This window comes from Schistocerca nitens, chromosome 9 (assembly GCF_023898315.1).
Source record: "Schistocerca nitens isolate TAMUIC-IGC-003100 chromosome 9, iqSchNite1.1, whole genome shotgun sequence".
Taxonomy (NCBI): Eukaryota; Metazoa; Arthropoda; class Insecta; order Orthoptera; family Acrididae; genus Schistocerca; species Schistocerca nitens.
Genome location: NC_064622.1, coordinates 147,513,569 through 147,525,861, shown reverse-complemented (window position 1 = coordinate 147,525,861; position 12,293 = coordinate 147,513,569). Strand labels below are relative to the sequence as shown.

The window sequence follows — 12,293 nt, the reverse complement described above, 5'->3', positions numbered from 1 at the left end:
CACTTCCTAAGACGCAGACTTTCTTACGATTTTGCAGTAACTACATTCCTTGATCGCAACGTTAATGTCCTTTGGGGCCACGCGTGCAACTTTCGCGATATAAAAATCGCACCTCCCCGGCGGGGAATCGAACCCCGGTCTCCCGCGTGACAGGCGGGGATACTAACCACTATACTACCGAGGAACACGCGATCGGTGACTATAATGCACGCACACTTATCTTTCTCAAGCAGGTGATACATCTCAACTCTCGCGTCCCGATGCTTTCAGAGTCAGCTGCTACGAAATAAAAGTATGCCCCAGGTGAGGCTCGAACTCACAACCCCGGCATTGCTCACGGCTACTGCCTTATAAGTACCGTGCGCTAACCAATTGCGCCACTGGGGCTACAGCAGAGAGCTTTCAGTTAGCGATACTCACTTTGCTGCCAACCTGTTGTGGCTGCACACCCGTCATAAGATCGTCACCTGCGGCCATACTGCGAATTTAGCACCTGTCTACGACTGCCTCATTCGATTCTTGCTTCATATGCTACACTTACAAGCATATCAACCGCTTGTCCTCGCCGAAAAAAATGCAGAAAAACGCGCGCCTTGCCTTCTGCTACCTGTCCAACAGCGAGGGCAGATGTGTGGCAAGCTCTAAGCCGTGCAGGCGCACCGTGGCCGAGCAGCTGGAGGAGAGATGCCTTCCTTGGCAGCTCCCTGCAGAGTGCGCAAGACCAGAGTGGCCGCGCCGCCGTTGTCAGTGGACGACATGCAGTTGCCGAGCCACGGAGAACACGTTGCTTTGCGATGTGCACCCGCCTCGTGGTAAAAAACGCAAACAGTGGCCCTGTGGCGCAACGGATAACGCGTCTGACTACGGATCAGAAGATTCCAGGTTCGAATCCTGGCAGGGTCGGCATTTTGTTAGTTGCGGGCGCGTAGCTAGGCAGTGGATTCGAATGTCTCCACCTTCGTGGAGTGCAATGTTAATCCTGAGCATCTCGCAGCTGCATCTCGAGACGATTGCGGTAAATATCGCTTCGTGCAAGCGTCAGCGTAGCGTCAGTCGAGCAAAGTCGAGACAAGTCAAGCTGAGAGATGTTACGCACTTAATTAAACGGTAGGCGCGGGAAACCGACGCAGACAACGCTTTCCAAGTGTCCCATGTCACGCACCGAAGAGCGCGGACGGCTCCACGCAGCAGAGTGGCGCAGTGGAAGCGTGCTGGGCCCATAACCCAGAGGTCCGTGGATCGAAACCACGCTCTGCTAAAATTATTCTTTTTCTTGGGTGCCTCGAGCTCGATCATTAAGCCTGGGGTGAGCTGATTCAGCGTCAACAGCAACCCCTGTAAGTCGTGGAACGACGACGTCGTGTGAAGAATGCGAGAAACACTTCCTAAGACGCAGACTTTCTTACGATTTTGCAGTAACTACATTCCTTGATCGCAACGTTAATGTCCTTTGGGGCCACGCGTGCAACTTTCGCGATATAAAAATCGCACCTCCCCGGCGGGGAATCGAACCCCGGTCTCCCGCGTGACAGGCGGGGATACTAACCACTATACTACCGAGGAACACGCGATCGGTGACTATAATGCACGCACACTTATCTTTCTCAAGCAGGTGATACATCTCAACTCTCGCGTCCCGATGCTTTCAGAGTCAGCTGCTACGAAATAAAAGTATGCCCCAGGTGAGGCTCGAACTCACAACCCCGGCATTGCTCACGGCTACTGCCTTATAAGTACCGTGCGCTAACCAATTGCGCCACTGGGGCTACAGCAGAGAGCTTTCAGTTAGCGATACTCACTTTGCTGCCAACCTGTTGTGGCTGCACACCCGTCATAAGATCGTCACCTGCGGCCATACTGCGAATTTAGCACCTGTCTACGACTGCCTCATTCGATTCTTGCTTCATATGCTACACTTACAAGCATATCAACCGCTTGTCCTCGCCGAAAAAAATGCAGAAAAACGCGCGCCTTGCCTTCTGCTACCTGTCCAACAGCGAGGGCAGATGTGTGGCAAGCTCTAAGCCGTGCAGGCGCACCGTGGCCGAGCAGCTGGAGGAGAGATGCCTTCCTTGGCAGCTCCCTGCAGAGTGCGCAAGACCAGAGTGGCCGCGCCGCCGTTGTCAGTGGACGACATGCAGTTGCCGAGCCACGGAGAACACGTTGCTTTGCGATGTGCACCCGCCTCGTGGTAAAAAACGCAAACAGTGGCCCTGTGGCGCAACGGATAACGCGTCTGACTACGGATCAGAAGATTCCAGGTTCGAATCCTGGCAGGGTCGGCATTTTGTTAGTTGCGGGCGCGTAGCTAGGCAGTGGATTCGAATGTCTCCACCTTCGTGGAGTGCAATGTTAATCCTGAGCATCTCGCAGCTGCATCTCGAGACGATTGCGGTAAATATCGCTTCGTGCAAGCGTCAGCGTAGCGTCAGTCGAGCAAAGTCGAGACAAGTCAAGCTGAGAGATGTTACGCACTTAATTAAACGGTAGGCGCGGGAAACCGACGCAGACAACGCTTTCCAAGTGTCCCATGTCACGCACCGAAGAGCGCGGACGGCTCCACGCAGCAGAGTGGCGCAGTGGAAGCGTGCTGGGCCCATAACCCAGAGGTCCGTGGATCGAAACCACGCTCTGCTAAAATTATTCTTTTTCTTGGGTGCCTCGAGCTCGATCATTAAGCCTGGGGTGAGCTGATTCAGCGTCAACAGCAACCCCTGTAAGTCGTGGAACGACGACGTCGTGTGAAGAATGCGAGAAACACTTCCTAAGACGCAGACTTTCTTACGATTTTGCAGTAACTACATTCCTTGATCGCAACGTTAATGTCCTTTGGGGCCACGCGTGCAACTTTCGCGATATAAAAATCGCACCTCCCCGGCGGGGAATCGAACCCCGGTCTCCCGCGTGACAGGCGGGGATACTAACCACTATACTACCGAGGAACACGCGATCGGTGACTATAATGCACGCACACTTATCTTTCTCAAGCAGGTGATACATCTCAACTCTCGCGTCCCGATGCTTTCAGAGTCAGCTGCTACGAAATAAAAGTATGCCCCAGGTGAGGCTCGAACTCACAACCCCGGCATTGCTCACGGCTACTGCCTTATAAGTACCGTGCGCTAACCAATTGCGCCACTGGGGCTACAGCAGAGAGCTTTCAGTTAGCGATACTCACTTTGCTGCCAACCTGTTGTGGCTGCACACCCGTCATAAGATCGTCACCTGCGGCCATACTGCGAATTTAGCACCTGTCTACGACTGCCTCATTCGATTCTTGCTTCATATGCTACACTTACAAGCATATCAACCGCTTGTCCTCGCCGAAAAAAATGCAGAAAAACGCGCGCCTTGCCTTCTGCTACCTGTCCAACAGCGAGGGCAGATGTGTGGCAAGCTCTAAGCCGTGCAGGCGCACCGTGGCCGAGCAGCTGGAGGAGAGATGCCTTCCTTGGCAGCTCCCTGCAGAGTGCGCAAGACCAGAGTGGCCGCGCCGCCGTTGTCAGTGGACGACATGCAGTTGCCGAGCCACGGAGAACACGTTGCTTTGCGATGTGCACCCGCCTCGTGGTAAAAAACGCAAACAGTGGCCCTGTGGCGCAACGGATAACGCGTCTGACTACGGATCAGAAGATTCCAGGTTCGAATCCTGGCAGGGTCGGCATTTTGTTAGTTGCGGGCGCGTAGCTAGGCAGTGGATTCGAATGTCTCCACCTTCGTGGAGTGCAATGTTAATCCTGAGCATCTCGCAGCTGCATCTCGAGACGATTGCGGTAAATATCGCTTCGTGCAAGCGTCAGCGTAGCGTCAGTCGAGCAAAGTCGAGACAAGTCAAGCTGAGAGATGTTACGCACTTAATTAAACGGTAGGCGCGGGAAACCGACGCAGACAACGCTTTCCAAGTGTCCCATGTCACGCACCGAAGAGCGCGGACGGCTCCACGCAGCAGAGTGGCGCAGTGGAAGCGTGCTGGGCCCATAACCCAGAGGTCCGTGGATCGAAACCACGCTCTGCTAAAATTATTCTTTTTCTTGGGTGCCTCGAGCTCGATCATTAAGCCTGGGGTGAGCTGATTCAGCGTCAACAGCAACCCCTGTAAGTCGTGATGCGAGAAACACTTCCTAAGACGCAGACTTTCTTACGATTTTGCAGTAACTACATTCCTTGATCGCAACGTTAATGTCCTTTGGGGCCACGCGTGCAACTTTCGCGATATAAAAATCGCACCTCCCCGGCGGGGAATCGAACCCCGGTCTCCCGCGTGACAGGCGAGGATACTAACCACTATACTACCGAGGAACACGCGATCGGTGACTATAATGCACGCACTCTTATCTTTCTCAAGCAGGTGATACATCTCAACTCTCGCGTCCCGATGCTTTCAGAGTCAGCTGCTACGAAATAAAAGTATGCCCCAGGTGAGGCTCGAACTCACAACCCCGGCATTGCTCACGGCTACTGCCTTATAAGTACCGTGCGCTAACCAATTGCGCCACTGGGGCTACAGCAGAGAGCTTTCAGTTAGCGATACTCACTTTGCTGCCAACCTGTTGTGGCTGCACACCCGTCATAAGATCGTCACCTGCGGCCATACTGCGAATTTAGCACCTGTCTACGACTGCCTCATTCGATTCTTGCTTCATATGCTACACTTACAAGCATATCAACCGCTTGTCCTCGCCGAAAAAAATGCAGAAAAACGCGCGCCTTGCCTTCTGCTACCTGTCCAACAGCGAGGGCAGATGTGTGGCAAGCTCTAAGCCGTGCAGGCGCACCGTGGCCGAGCAGCTGGAGGAGAGATGCCTTCCTTGGCAGCTCCCTGCAGAGTGCGCAAGACCAGAGTGGCCGCGCCGCCGTTGTCAGTGGACGACATGCAGTTGCCGAGCCACGGAGAACACGTTGCTTTGCGATGTGCACCCGCCTCGTGGTAAAAAACGCAAACAGTGGCCCTGTGGCGCAACGGATAACGCGTCTGACTACGGATCAGAAGATTCCAGGTTCGAATCCTGGCAGGGTCGGCATTTTGTTAGTTGCGGGCGCGTAGCTAGGCAGTGGATTCGAATGTCTCCACCTTCGTGGAGTGCAATGTTAATCCTGAGCATCTCGCAGCTGCATCTCGAGACGATTGCGGTAAATATCGCTTCGTGCAAGCGTCAGCGTAGCGTCAGTCGAGCAAAGTCGAGACAAGTCAAGCTGAGAGATGTTACGCACTTAATTAAACGGTAGGCGCGGGAAACCGACGCAGACAACGCTTTCCAAGTGTCCCATGTCACGCACCGAAGAGCGCGGACGGCTCCACGCAGCAGAGTGGCGCAGTGGAAGCGTGCTGGGCCCATAACCCAGAGGTCCGTGGATCGAAACCACGCTCTGCTAAAATTATTCTTTTTCTTGGGTGCCTCGAGCTCGATCATTAAGCCTGGGGTGAGCTGATTCAGCGTCAACAGCAACCCCTGTAAGTCGTGGAACGACGACGTCGTGTGAAGAATGCGAGAAACACTTCCTAAGACGCAGACTTTCTTACGATTTTGCAGTAACTACATTCCTTGATCGCAACGTTAATGTCCTTTGGGGCCACGCGTGCAACTTTCGCGATATAAAAATCGCACCTCCCCGGCGGGGAATCGAACCCCGGTCTCCCGCGTGACAGGCGGGGATACTAACCACTATACTACCGAGGAACACGCGATCGGTGACTATAATGCACGCACACTTATCTTTCTCAAGCAGGTGATACATCTCAACTCTCGCGTCCCGATGCTTTCAGAGTCAGCTGCTACGAAATAAAAGTATGCCCCAGGTGAGGCTCGAACTCACAACCCCGGCATTGCTCACGGCTACTGCCTTATAAGTACCGTGCGCTAACCAATTGCGCCACTGGGGCTACAGCAGAGAGCTTTCAGTTAGCGATACTCACTTTGCTGCCAACCTGTTGTGGCTGCACACCCGTCATAAGATCGTCACCTGCGGCCATACTGCGAATTTAGCACCTGTCTACGACTGCCTCATTCGATTCTTGCTTCATATGCTACACTTACAAGCATATCAACCGCTTGTCCTCGCCGAAAAAAATGCAGAAAAACGCGCGCCTTGCCTTCTGCTACCTGTCCAACAGCGAGGGCAGATGTGTGGCAAGCTCTAAGCCGTGCAGGCGCACCGTGGCCGAGCAGCTGGAGGAGAGATGCCTTCCTTGGCAGCTCCCTGCAGAGTGCGCAAGACCAGAGTGGCCGCGCCGCCGTTGTCAGTGGACGACATGCAGTTGCCGAGCCACGGAGAACACGTTGCTTTGCGATGTGCACCCGCCTCGTGGTAAAAAACGCAAACAGTGGCCCTGTGGCGCAACGGATAACGCGTCTGACTACGGATCAGAAGATTCCAGGTTCGAATCCTGGCAGGGTCGGCATTTTGTTAGTTGCGGGCGCGTAGCTAGGCAGTGGATTCGAATGTCTCCACCTTCGTGGAGTGCAATGTTAATCCTGAGCATCTCGCAGCTGCATCTCGAGACGATTGCGGTAAATATCGCTTCGTGCAAGCGTCAGCGTAGCGTCAGTCGAGCAAAGTCGAGACAAGTCAAGCTGAGAGATGTTACGCACTTAATTAAACGGTAGGCGCGGGAAACCGACGCAGACAACGCTTTCCAAGTGTCCCATGTCACGCACCGAAGAGCGCGGACGGCTCCACGCAGCAGAGTGGCGCAGTGGAAGCGTGCTGGGCCCATAACCCAGAGGTCCGTGGATCGAAACCACGCTCTGCTAAAATTATTCTTTTTCTTGGGTGCCTCGAGCTCGATCATTAAGCCTGGGGTGAGCTGATTCAGCGTCAACAGCAACCCCTGTAAGTCGTGGAACGACGACGTCGTGTGAAGAATGCGAGAAACACTTCCTAAGACGCAGACTTTCTTACGATTTTGCAGTAACTACATTCCTTGATCGCAACGTTAATGTCCTTTGGGGCCACGCGTGCAACTTTCGCGATATAAAAATCGCACCTCCCCGGCGGGGAATCGAACCCCGGTCTCCCGCGTGACAGGCGGGGATACTAACCACTATACTACCGAGGAACACGCGATCGGTGACTATAATGCACGCACACTTATCTTTCTCAAGCAGGTGATACATCTCAACTCTCGCGTCCCGATGCTTTCAGAGTCAGCTGCTACGAAATAAAAGTATGCCCCAGGTGAGGCTCGAACTCACAACCCCGGCATTGCTCACGGCTACTGCCTTATAAGTACCGTGCGCTAACCAATTGCGCCACTGGGGCTACAGCAGAGAGCTTTCAGTTAGCGATACTCACTTTGCTGCCAACCTGTTGTGGCTGCACACCCGTCATAAGATCGTCACCTGCGGCCATACTGCGAATTTAGCACCTGTCTACGACTGCCTCATTCGATTCTTGCTTCATATGCTACACTTACAAGCATATCAACCGCTTGTCCTCGCCGAAAAAAATGCAGAAAAACGCGCGCCTTGCCTTCTGCTACCTGTCCAACAGCGAGGGCAGATGTGTGGCAAGCTCTAAGCCGTGCAGGCGCACCGTGGCCGAGCAGCTGGAGGAGAGATGCCTTCCTTGGCAGCTCCCTGCAGAGTGCGCAAGACCAGAGTGGCCGCGCCGCCGTTGTCAGTGGACGACATGCAGTTGCCGAGCCACGGAGAACACGTTGCTTTGCGATGTGCACCCGCCTCGTGGTAAAAACCGCAAACAGTGGCCCTGTGGCGCAACGGATAACGCGTCTGACTACGGATCAGAAGATTCCAGGTTCGAATCCTGGCAGGGTCGGCATTTTGTTAGTTGCGGGCGCGTAGCTAGGCAGTGGATTCGAATGTCTCCACCTTCGTGGAGTGCAATGTTAATCCTGAGCATCTCGCAGCTGCATCTCGAGACGATTGCGGTAAATATCGCTTCGTGCAAGCGTCAGCGTAGCGTCAGTCGAGCAAAGTCGAGACAAGTCAAGCTGAGAGATGTTACGCACTTAATTAAACGGTAGGCGCGGGAAACCGACGCAGACAACGCTTTCCAAGTGTCCCATGTCACGCACCGAAGAGCGCGGACGGCTCCACGCAGCAGAGTGGCGCAGTGGAAGCGTGCTGGGCCCATAACCCAGAGGTCCGTGGATCGAAACCACGCTCTGCTAAAATTATTCTTTTTCTTGGGTGCCTCGAGCTCGATCATTAAGCCTGGGGTGAGCTGATTCAGCGTCAACAGCAACCCCTGTAAGTCGTGGAACGACGACGTCGTGTGAAGAATGCGAGAAACACTTCCTAAGACGCAGACTTTCTTACGATTTTGCAGTAACTACATTCCTTGATCGCAACGTTAATGTCCTTTGGGGCCACGCGTGCAACTTTCGCGATATAAAAATCGCACCTCCCCGGCGGGGAATCGAACCCCGGTCTCCCGCGTGACAGGCGGGGATACTAACCACTATACTACCGAGGAACACGCGATCGGTGACTATAATGCACGCACACTTATCTTTCTCAAGCAGGTGATACATCTCAACTCTCGCGTCCCGATGCTTTCAGAGTCAGCTGCTACGAAATAAAAGTATGCCCCAGGTGAGGCTCGAACTCACAACCCCGGCATTGCTCACGGCTACTGCCTTATAAGTACCGTGCGCTAACCAATTGCGCCACTGGGGCTACAGCAGAGAGCTTTCAGTTAGCGATACTCACTTTGCTGCCAACCTGTTGTGGCTGCACACCCGTCATAAGATCGTCACCTGCGGCCATACTGCGAATTTAGCACCTGTCTACGACTGCCTCATTCGATTCTTGCTTCATATGCTACACTTACAAGCATATCAACCGCTTGTCCTCGCCGAAAAAAATGCAGAAAAACGCGCGCCTTGCCTTCTGCTACCTGTCCAACAGCGAGGGCAGATGTGTGGCAAGCTCTAAGCCGTGCAGGCGCACCGTGGCCGAGCAGCTGGAGGAGAGATGCCTTCCTTGGCAGCTCCCTGCAGAGTGCGCAAGACCAGAGTGGCCGCGCCGCCGTTGTCAGTGGACGACATGCAGTTGCCGAGCCACGGAGAACACGTTGCTTTGCGATGTGCACCCGCCTCGTGGTAAAAAACGCAAACAGTGGCCCTGTGGCGCAACGGATAACGCGTCTGACTACGGATCAGAAGATTCCAGGTTCGAATCCTGGCAGGGTCGGCATTTTGTTAGTTGCGGGCGCGTAGCTAGGCAGTGGATTCGAATGTCTCCACCTTCGTGGAGTGCAATGTTAATCCTGAGCATCTCGCAGCTGCATCTCGAGACGATTGCGGTAAATATCGCTTCGTGCAAGCGTCAGCGTAGCGTCAGTCGAGCAAAGTCGAGACAAGTCAAGCTGAGAGATGTTACGCACTTAATTAAACGGTAGGCGCGGGAAACCGACGCAGACAACGCTTTCCAAGTGTCCCATGTCACGCACCGAAGAGCGCGGACGGCTCCACGCAGCAGAGTGGCGCAGTGGAAGCGTGCTGGGCCCATAACCCAGAGGTCCGTGGATCGAAACCACGCTCTGCTAAAATTATTCTTTTTCTTGGGTGCCTCGAGCTCGATCATTAAGCCTGGGGTGAGCTGATTCAGCGTCAACAGCAACCCCTGTAAGTCGTGATGCGAGAAACACTTCCTAAGACGCAGACTTTCTTACGATTTTGCAGTAACTACATTCCTTGATCGCAACGTTAATGTCCTTTGGGGCCACGCGTGCAACTTTCGCGATATAAAAATCGCACCTCCCCGGCGGGGAATCGAACCCCGGTCTCCCGCGTGACAGGCGAGGATACTAACCACTATACTACCGAGGAACACGCGATCGGTGACTATAATGCACGCACTCTTATCTTTCTCAAGCAGGTGATACATCTCAACTCTCGCGTCCCGATGCTTTCAGAGTCAGCTGCTACGAAATAAAAGTATGCCCCAGGTGAGGCTCGAACTCACAACCCCGGCATTGCTCACGGCTACTGCCTTATAAGTACCGTGCGCTAACCAATTGCGCCACTGGGGCTACAGCAGAGAGCTTTCAGTTAGCGATACTCACTTTGCTGCCAACCTGTTGTGGCTGCACACCCGTCATAAGATCGTCACCTGCGGCCATACTGCGAATTTAGCACCTGTCTACGACTGCCTCATTCGATTCTTGCTTCATATGCTACACTTACAAGCATATCAACCGCTTGTCCTCGCCGAAAAAAATGCAGAAAAACGCGCGCCTTGCCTTCTGCTACCTGTCCAACAGCGAGGGCAGATGTGTGGCAAGCTCTAAGCCGTGCAGGCGCACCGTGGCCGAGCAGCTGGAGGAGAGATGCCTTCCTTGGCAGCTCCCTGCAGAGTGCGCAAGACCAGAGTGGCCGCGCCGCCGTTGTCAGTGGACGACATGCAGTTGCCGAGCCACGGAGAACACGTTGCTTTGCGATGTGCACCCGCCTCGTGGTAAAAAACGCAAACAGTGGCCCTGTGGCGCAACGGATAACGCGTCTGACTACGGATCAGAAGATTCCAGGTTCGAATCCTGGCAGGGTCGGCATTTTGTTAGTTGCGGGCGCGTAGCTAGGCAGTGGATTCGAATGTCTCCACCTTCGTGGAGTGCAATGTTAATCCTGAGCATCTCGCAGCTGCATCTCGAGACGATTGCGGTAAATATCGCTTCGTGCAAGCGTCAGCGTAGCGTCAGTCGAGCAAAGTCGAGACAAGTCAAGCTGAGAGATGTTACGCACTTAATTAAACGGTAGGCGCGGGAAACCGACGCAGACAACGCTTTCCAAGTGTCCCATGTCACGCACCGAAGAGCGCGGACGGCTCCACGCAGCAGAGTGGCGCAGTGGAAGCGTGCTGGGCCCATAACCCAGAGGTCCGTGGATCGAAACCACGCTCTGCTAAAATTATTCTTTTTCTTGGGTGCCTCGAGCTCGATCATTAAGCCTGGGGTGAGCTGATTCAGCGTCAACAGCAACCCCTGTAAGTCGTGATGCGAGAAACACTTCCTAAGACGCAGACTTTCTTACGATTTTGCAGTAACTACATTCCTTGATCGCAACGTTAATGTCCTTTGGGGCCACGCGTGCAACTTTCGCGATATAAAAATCGCACCTCCCCGGCGGGGAATCGAACCCCGGTCTCCCGCGTGACAGGCGAGGATACTAACCACTATACTACCGAGGAACACGCGATCGGTGACTATAATGCACGCACTCTTATCTTTCTCAAGCAGGTGATACATCTCAACTCTCGCGTCCCGATGCTTTCAGAGTCAGCTGCTACGAAATAAAAGTATGCCCCAGGTGAGGCTCGAACTCACAACCCCGGCATTGCTCACGGCTACTGCCTTATAAGTACCGTGCGCTAACCAATTGCGCCACTGGGGCTACAGCAGAGAGCTTTCAGTTAGCGATACTCACTTTGCTGCCAACCTGTTGTGGCTGCACACCCGTCATAAGATCGTCACCTGCGGCCATACTGCGAATTTAGCACCTGTCTACGACTGCCTCATTCGATTCTTGCTTCATATGCTACACTTACAAGCATATCAACCGCTTGTCCTCGCCGAAAAAAATGCGGAAAAACGCGCGCCTTGCCTTCTGCTACCTGTCCAACAGCGAGGGCAGATGTGTGGCAAGCTCTAAGCCGTGCAGGCGCACCGTGGCCGAGCAGCTGGAGGAGAGATGCCTTCCTTGGCAGCTCCCTGCAGAGTGCGCAAGACCAGAGTGGCCGCGCCGCCGTTGTCAGTGGACGACATGCAGTTGCCGAGCCACGGAGAACACGTTGCTTTGCGATGTGCACCCGCCTCGTGGTAAAAAACGCAAACAGTGGCCCTGTGGCGCAACGGATAACGCGTCTGACTACGGATCAGAAGATTCCAGGTTCGAATCCTGGCAGGGTCGGCATTTTGTTAGTTGCGGGCGCGTAGCTAGGCAGTGGATTCGAATGTCTCCACCTTCGTGGAGTGCAATGTTAATCCTGAGCATCTCGCAGCTGCATCTCGAGACGATTGCGGTAAATATCGCTTCGTGCAAGCGTCAGCGTAGCGTCAGTCGAGCAAAGTCGAGACAAGTCAAGCTGAGAGATGTTACGCACTTAATTAAACGGTAGGCGCGGGAAACCGACGCAGACAACGCTTTCCAAGTGTCCCATGTCACGCACCGAAGAGCGCGGACGGCTCCACGCAGCAGAGTGGCGCAGTGGAAGCGTGCTGGGCCCATAACCCAGAGGTCCGTGGATCGAAACCACGCTCTGCTAAAATTATTCTTTTTCTTGGGTGCCTCGAGCTCGATCATTAAGCCTGGGGTGAGCTGATTCAGCGTCAAC

General features: G+C 54.1%; 36 non-coding genes across 36 annotated transcripts; 18 read left to right on the top strand and 18 right to left on the bottom strand.

The window, feature by feature from the left end:
* Positions 1-112: 112 nt before the first annotated feature.
* On the bottom strand, positions 113-184 carry Trnad-guc (transfer RNA aspartic acid (anticodon GUC)). The gene has a single exon. It is a non-coding gene; the product is annotated as a tRNA-Asp (tRNA).
* A 111-nt stretch (positions 185-295) lies between these two features.
* Trnai-uau (transfer RNA isoleucine (anticodon UAU)) lies at positions 296-387 on the bottom strand. Its single transcript is given in 2 exon segments — positions 296-331; positions 350-387. It is a non-coding gene; the product is annotated as a tRNA-Ile (tRNA).
* Positions 388-830: 443 nt separating this feature from the next.
* Positions 831-903, top strand: Trnar-acg (transfer RNA arginine (anticodon ACG)). The gene has a single exon. It is a non-coding gene; the product is annotated as a tRNA-Arg (tRNA).
* A 283-nt stretch (positions 904-1,186) lies between these two features.
* Positions 1,187-1,258, top strand: Trnam-cau (transfer RNA methionine (anticodon CAU)). Its single transcript has one exon. It is a non-coding gene; the product is annotated as a tRNA-Met (tRNA).
* A 233-nt stretch (positions 1,259-1,491) lies between these two features.
* Trnad-guc (transfer RNA aspartic acid (anticodon GUC)) lies at positions 1,492-1,563 on the bottom strand. The gene has a single exon. It is a non-coding gene; the product is annotated as a tRNA-Asp (tRNA).
* Positions 1,564-1,674: 111 nt separating this feature from the next.
* Positions 1,675-1,766, bottom strand: Trnai-uau (transfer RNA isoleucine (anticodon UAU)). The gene is given in 2 exon segments: positions 1,675-1,710; positions 1,729-1,766. It is a non-coding gene; the product is annotated as a tRNA-Ile (tRNA).
* Positions 1,767-2,209: 443 nt separating this feature from the next.
* Trnar-acg (transfer RNA arginine (anticodon ACG)) lies at positions 2,210-2,282 on the top strand. The gene has a single exon. It is a non-coding gene; the product is annotated as a tRNA-Arg (tRNA).
* A 283-nt stretch (positions 2,283-2,565) lies between these two features.
* Positions 2,566-2,637, top strand: Trnam-cau (transfer RNA methionine (anticodon CAU)). Its single transcript has one exon. It is a non-coding gene; the product is annotated as a tRNA-Met (tRNA).
* A 233-nt stretch (positions 2,638-2,870) lies between these two features.
* Trnad-guc (transfer RNA aspartic acid (anticodon GUC)) lies at positions 2,871-2,942 on the bottom strand. The gene has a single exon. It is a non-coding gene; the product is annotated as a tRNA-Asp (tRNA).
* Positions 2,943-3,053: 111 nt separating this feature from the next.
* On the bottom strand, positions 3,054-3,145 carry Trnai-uau (transfer RNA isoleucine (anticodon UAU)). Its single transcript is given in 2 exon segments — positions 3,054-3,089; positions 3,108-3,145. It is a non-coding gene; the product is annotated as a tRNA-Ile (tRNA).
* Positions 3,146-3,588: 443 nt separating this feature from the next.
* Trnar-acg (transfer RNA arginine (anticodon ACG)) lies at positions 3,589-3,661 on the top strand. The gene has a single exon. It is a non-coding gene; the product is annotated as a tRNA-Arg (tRNA).
* A 283-nt stretch (positions 3,662-3,944) lies between these two features.
* Positions 3,945-4,016, top strand: Trnam-cau (transfer RNA methionine (anticodon CAU)). The gene has a single exon. It is a non-coding gene; the product is annotated as a tRNA-Met (tRNA).
* A 211-nt stretch (positions 4,017-4,227) lies between these two features.
* On the bottom strand, positions 4,228-4,299 carry Trnad-guc (transfer RNA aspartic acid (anticodon GUC)). Its single transcript has one exon. It is a non-coding gene; the product is annotated as a tRNA-Asp (tRNA).
* Positions 4,300-4,410: 111 nt separating this feature from the next.
* Trnai-uau (transfer RNA isoleucine (anticodon UAU)) lies at positions 4,411-4,502 on the bottom strand. Its single transcript is given in 2 exon segments — positions 4,411-4,446; positions 4,465-4,502. It is a non-coding gene; the product is annotated as a tRNA-Ile (tRNA).
* Positions 4,503-4,945: 443 nt separating this feature from the next.
* Positions 4,946-5,018, top strand: Trnar-acg (transfer RNA arginine (anticodon ACG)). Its single transcript has one exon. It is a non-coding gene; the product is annotated as a tRNA-Arg (tRNA).
* A 283-nt stretch (positions 5,019-5,301) lies between these two features.
* Trnam-cau (transfer RNA methionine (anticodon CAU)) lies at positions 5,302-5,373 on the top strand. The gene has a single exon. It is a non-coding gene; the product is annotated as a tRNA-Met (tRNA).
* A 233-nt stretch (positions 5,374-5,606) lies between these two features.
* Trnad-guc (transfer RNA aspartic acid (anticodon GUC)) lies at positions 5,607-5,678 on the bottom strand. The gene has a single exon. It is a non-coding gene; the product is annotated as a tRNA-Asp (tRNA).
* Positions 5,679-5,789: 111 nt separating this feature from the next.
* Trnai-uau (transfer RNA isoleucine (anticodon UAU)) lies at positions 5,790-5,881 on the bottom strand. Its single transcript is given in 2 exon segments — positions 5,790-5,825; positions 5,844-5,881. It is a non-coding gene; the product is annotated as a tRNA-Ile (tRNA).
* A 443-nt stretch (positions 5,882-6,324) lies between these two features.
* On the top strand, positions 6,325-6,397 carry Trnar-acg (transfer RNA arginine (anticodon ACG)). The gene has a single exon. It is a non-coding gene; the product is annotated as a tRNA-Arg (tRNA).
* A 283-nt stretch (positions 6,398-6,680) lies between these two features.
* On the top strand, positions 6,681-6,752 carry Trnam-cau (transfer RNA methionine (anticodon CAU)). Its single transcript has one exon. It is a non-coding gene; the product is annotated as a tRNA-Met (tRNA).
* A 233-nt stretch (positions 6,753-6,985) lies between these two features.
* Positions 6,986-7,057, bottom strand: Trnad-guc (transfer RNA aspartic acid (anticodon GUC)). Its single transcript has one exon. It is a non-coding gene; the product is annotated as a tRNA-Asp (tRNA).
* A 111-nt stretch (positions 7,058-7,168) lies between these two features.
* Positions 7,169-7,260, bottom strand: Trnai-uau (transfer RNA isoleucine (anticodon UAU)). The gene is given in 2 exon segments: positions 7,169-7,204; positions 7,223-7,260. It is a non-coding gene; the product is annotated as a tRNA-Ile (tRNA).
* Positions 7,261-7,703: 443 nt separating this feature from the next.
* Positions 7,704-7,776, top strand: Trnar-acg (transfer RNA arginine (anticodon ACG)). Its single transcript has one exon. It is a non-coding gene; the product is annotated as a tRNA-Arg (tRNA).
* Positions 7,777-8,059: 283 nt separating this feature from the next.
* Trnam-cau (transfer RNA methionine (anticodon CAU)) lies at positions 8,060-8,131 on the top strand. The gene has a single exon. It is a non-coding gene; the product is annotated as a tRNA-Met (tRNA).
* A 233-nt stretch (positions 8,132-8,364) lies between these two features.
* Positions 8,365-8,436, bottom strand: Trnad-guc (transfer RNA aspartic acid (anticodon GUC)). The gene has a single exon. It is a non-coding gene; the product is annotated as a tRNA-Asp (tRNA).
* Positions 8,437-8,547: 111 nt separating this feature from the next.
* On the bottom strand, positions 8,548-8,639 carry Trnai-uau (transfer RNA isoleucine (anticodon UAU)). Its single transcript is given in 2 exon segments — positions 8,548-8,583; positions 8,602-8,639. It is a non-coding gene; the product is annotated as a tRNA-Ile (tRNA).
* A 443-nt stretch (positions 8,640-9,082) lies between these two features.
* On the top strand, positions 9,083-9,155 carry Trnar-acg (transfer RNA arginine (anticodon ACG)). Its single transcript has one exon. It is a non-coding gene; the product is annotated as a tRNA-Arg (tRNA).
* A 283-nt stretch (positions 9,156-9,438) lies between these two features.
* Trnam-cau (transfer RNA methionine (anticodon CAU)) lies at positions 9,439-9,510 on the top strand. The gene has a single exon. It is a non-coding gene; the product is annotated as a tRNA-Met (tRNA).
* A 211-nt stretch (positions 9,511-9,721) lies between these two features.
* On the bottom strand, positions 9,722-9,793 carry Trnad-guc (transfer RNA aspartic acid (anticodon GUC)). Its single transcript has one exon. It is a non-coding gene; the product is annotated as a tRNA-Asp (tRNA).
* Positions 9,794-9,904: 111 nt separating this feature from the next.
* Trnai-uau (transfer RNA isoleucine (anticodon UAU)) lies at positions 9,905-9,996 on the bottom strand. The gene is given in 2 exon segments: positions 9,905-9,940; positions 9,959-9,996. It is a non-coding gene; the product is annotated as a tRNA-Ile (tRNA).
* Positions 9,997-10,439: 443 nt separating this feature from the next.
* On the top strand, positions 10,440-10,512 carry Trnar-acg (transfer RNA arginine (anticodon ACG)). Its single transcript has one exon. It is a non-coding gene; the product is annotated as a tRNA-Arg (tRNA).
* A 283-nt stretch (positions 10,513-10,795) lies between these two features.
* Trnam-cau (transfer RNA methionine (anticodon CAU)) lies at positions 10,796-10,867 on the top strand. The gene has a single exon. It is a non-coding gene; the product is annotated as a tRNA-Met (tRNA).
* A 211-nt stretch (positions 10,868-11,078) lies between these two features.
* Trnad-guc (transfer RNA aspartic acid (anticodon GUC)) lies at positions 11,079-11,150 on the bottom strand. The gene has a single exon. It is a non-coding gene; the product is annotated as a tRNA-Asp (tRNA).
* A 111-nt stretch (positions 11,151-11,261) lies between these two features.
* Positions 11,262-11,353, bottom strand: Trnai-uau (transfer RNA isoleucine (anticodon UAU)). The gene is given in 2 exon segments: positions 11,262-11,297; positions 11,316-11,353. It is a non-coding gene; the product is annotated as a tRNA-Ile (tRNA).
* A 443-nt stretch (positions 11,354-11,796) lies between these two features.
* Trnar-acg (transfer RNA arginine (anticodon ACG)) lies at positions 11,797-11,869 on the top strand. The gene has a single exon. It is a non-coding gene; the product is annotated as a tRNA-Arg (tRNA).
* Positions 11,870-12,152: 283 nt separating this feature from the next.
* Trnam-cau (transfer RNA methionine (anticodon CAU)) lies at positions 12,153-12,224 on the top strand. The gene has a single exon. It is a non-coding gene; the product is annotated as a tRNA-Met (tRNA).
* The last annotated feature ends 69 nt before the right edge of the window (positions 12,225-12,293 follow it).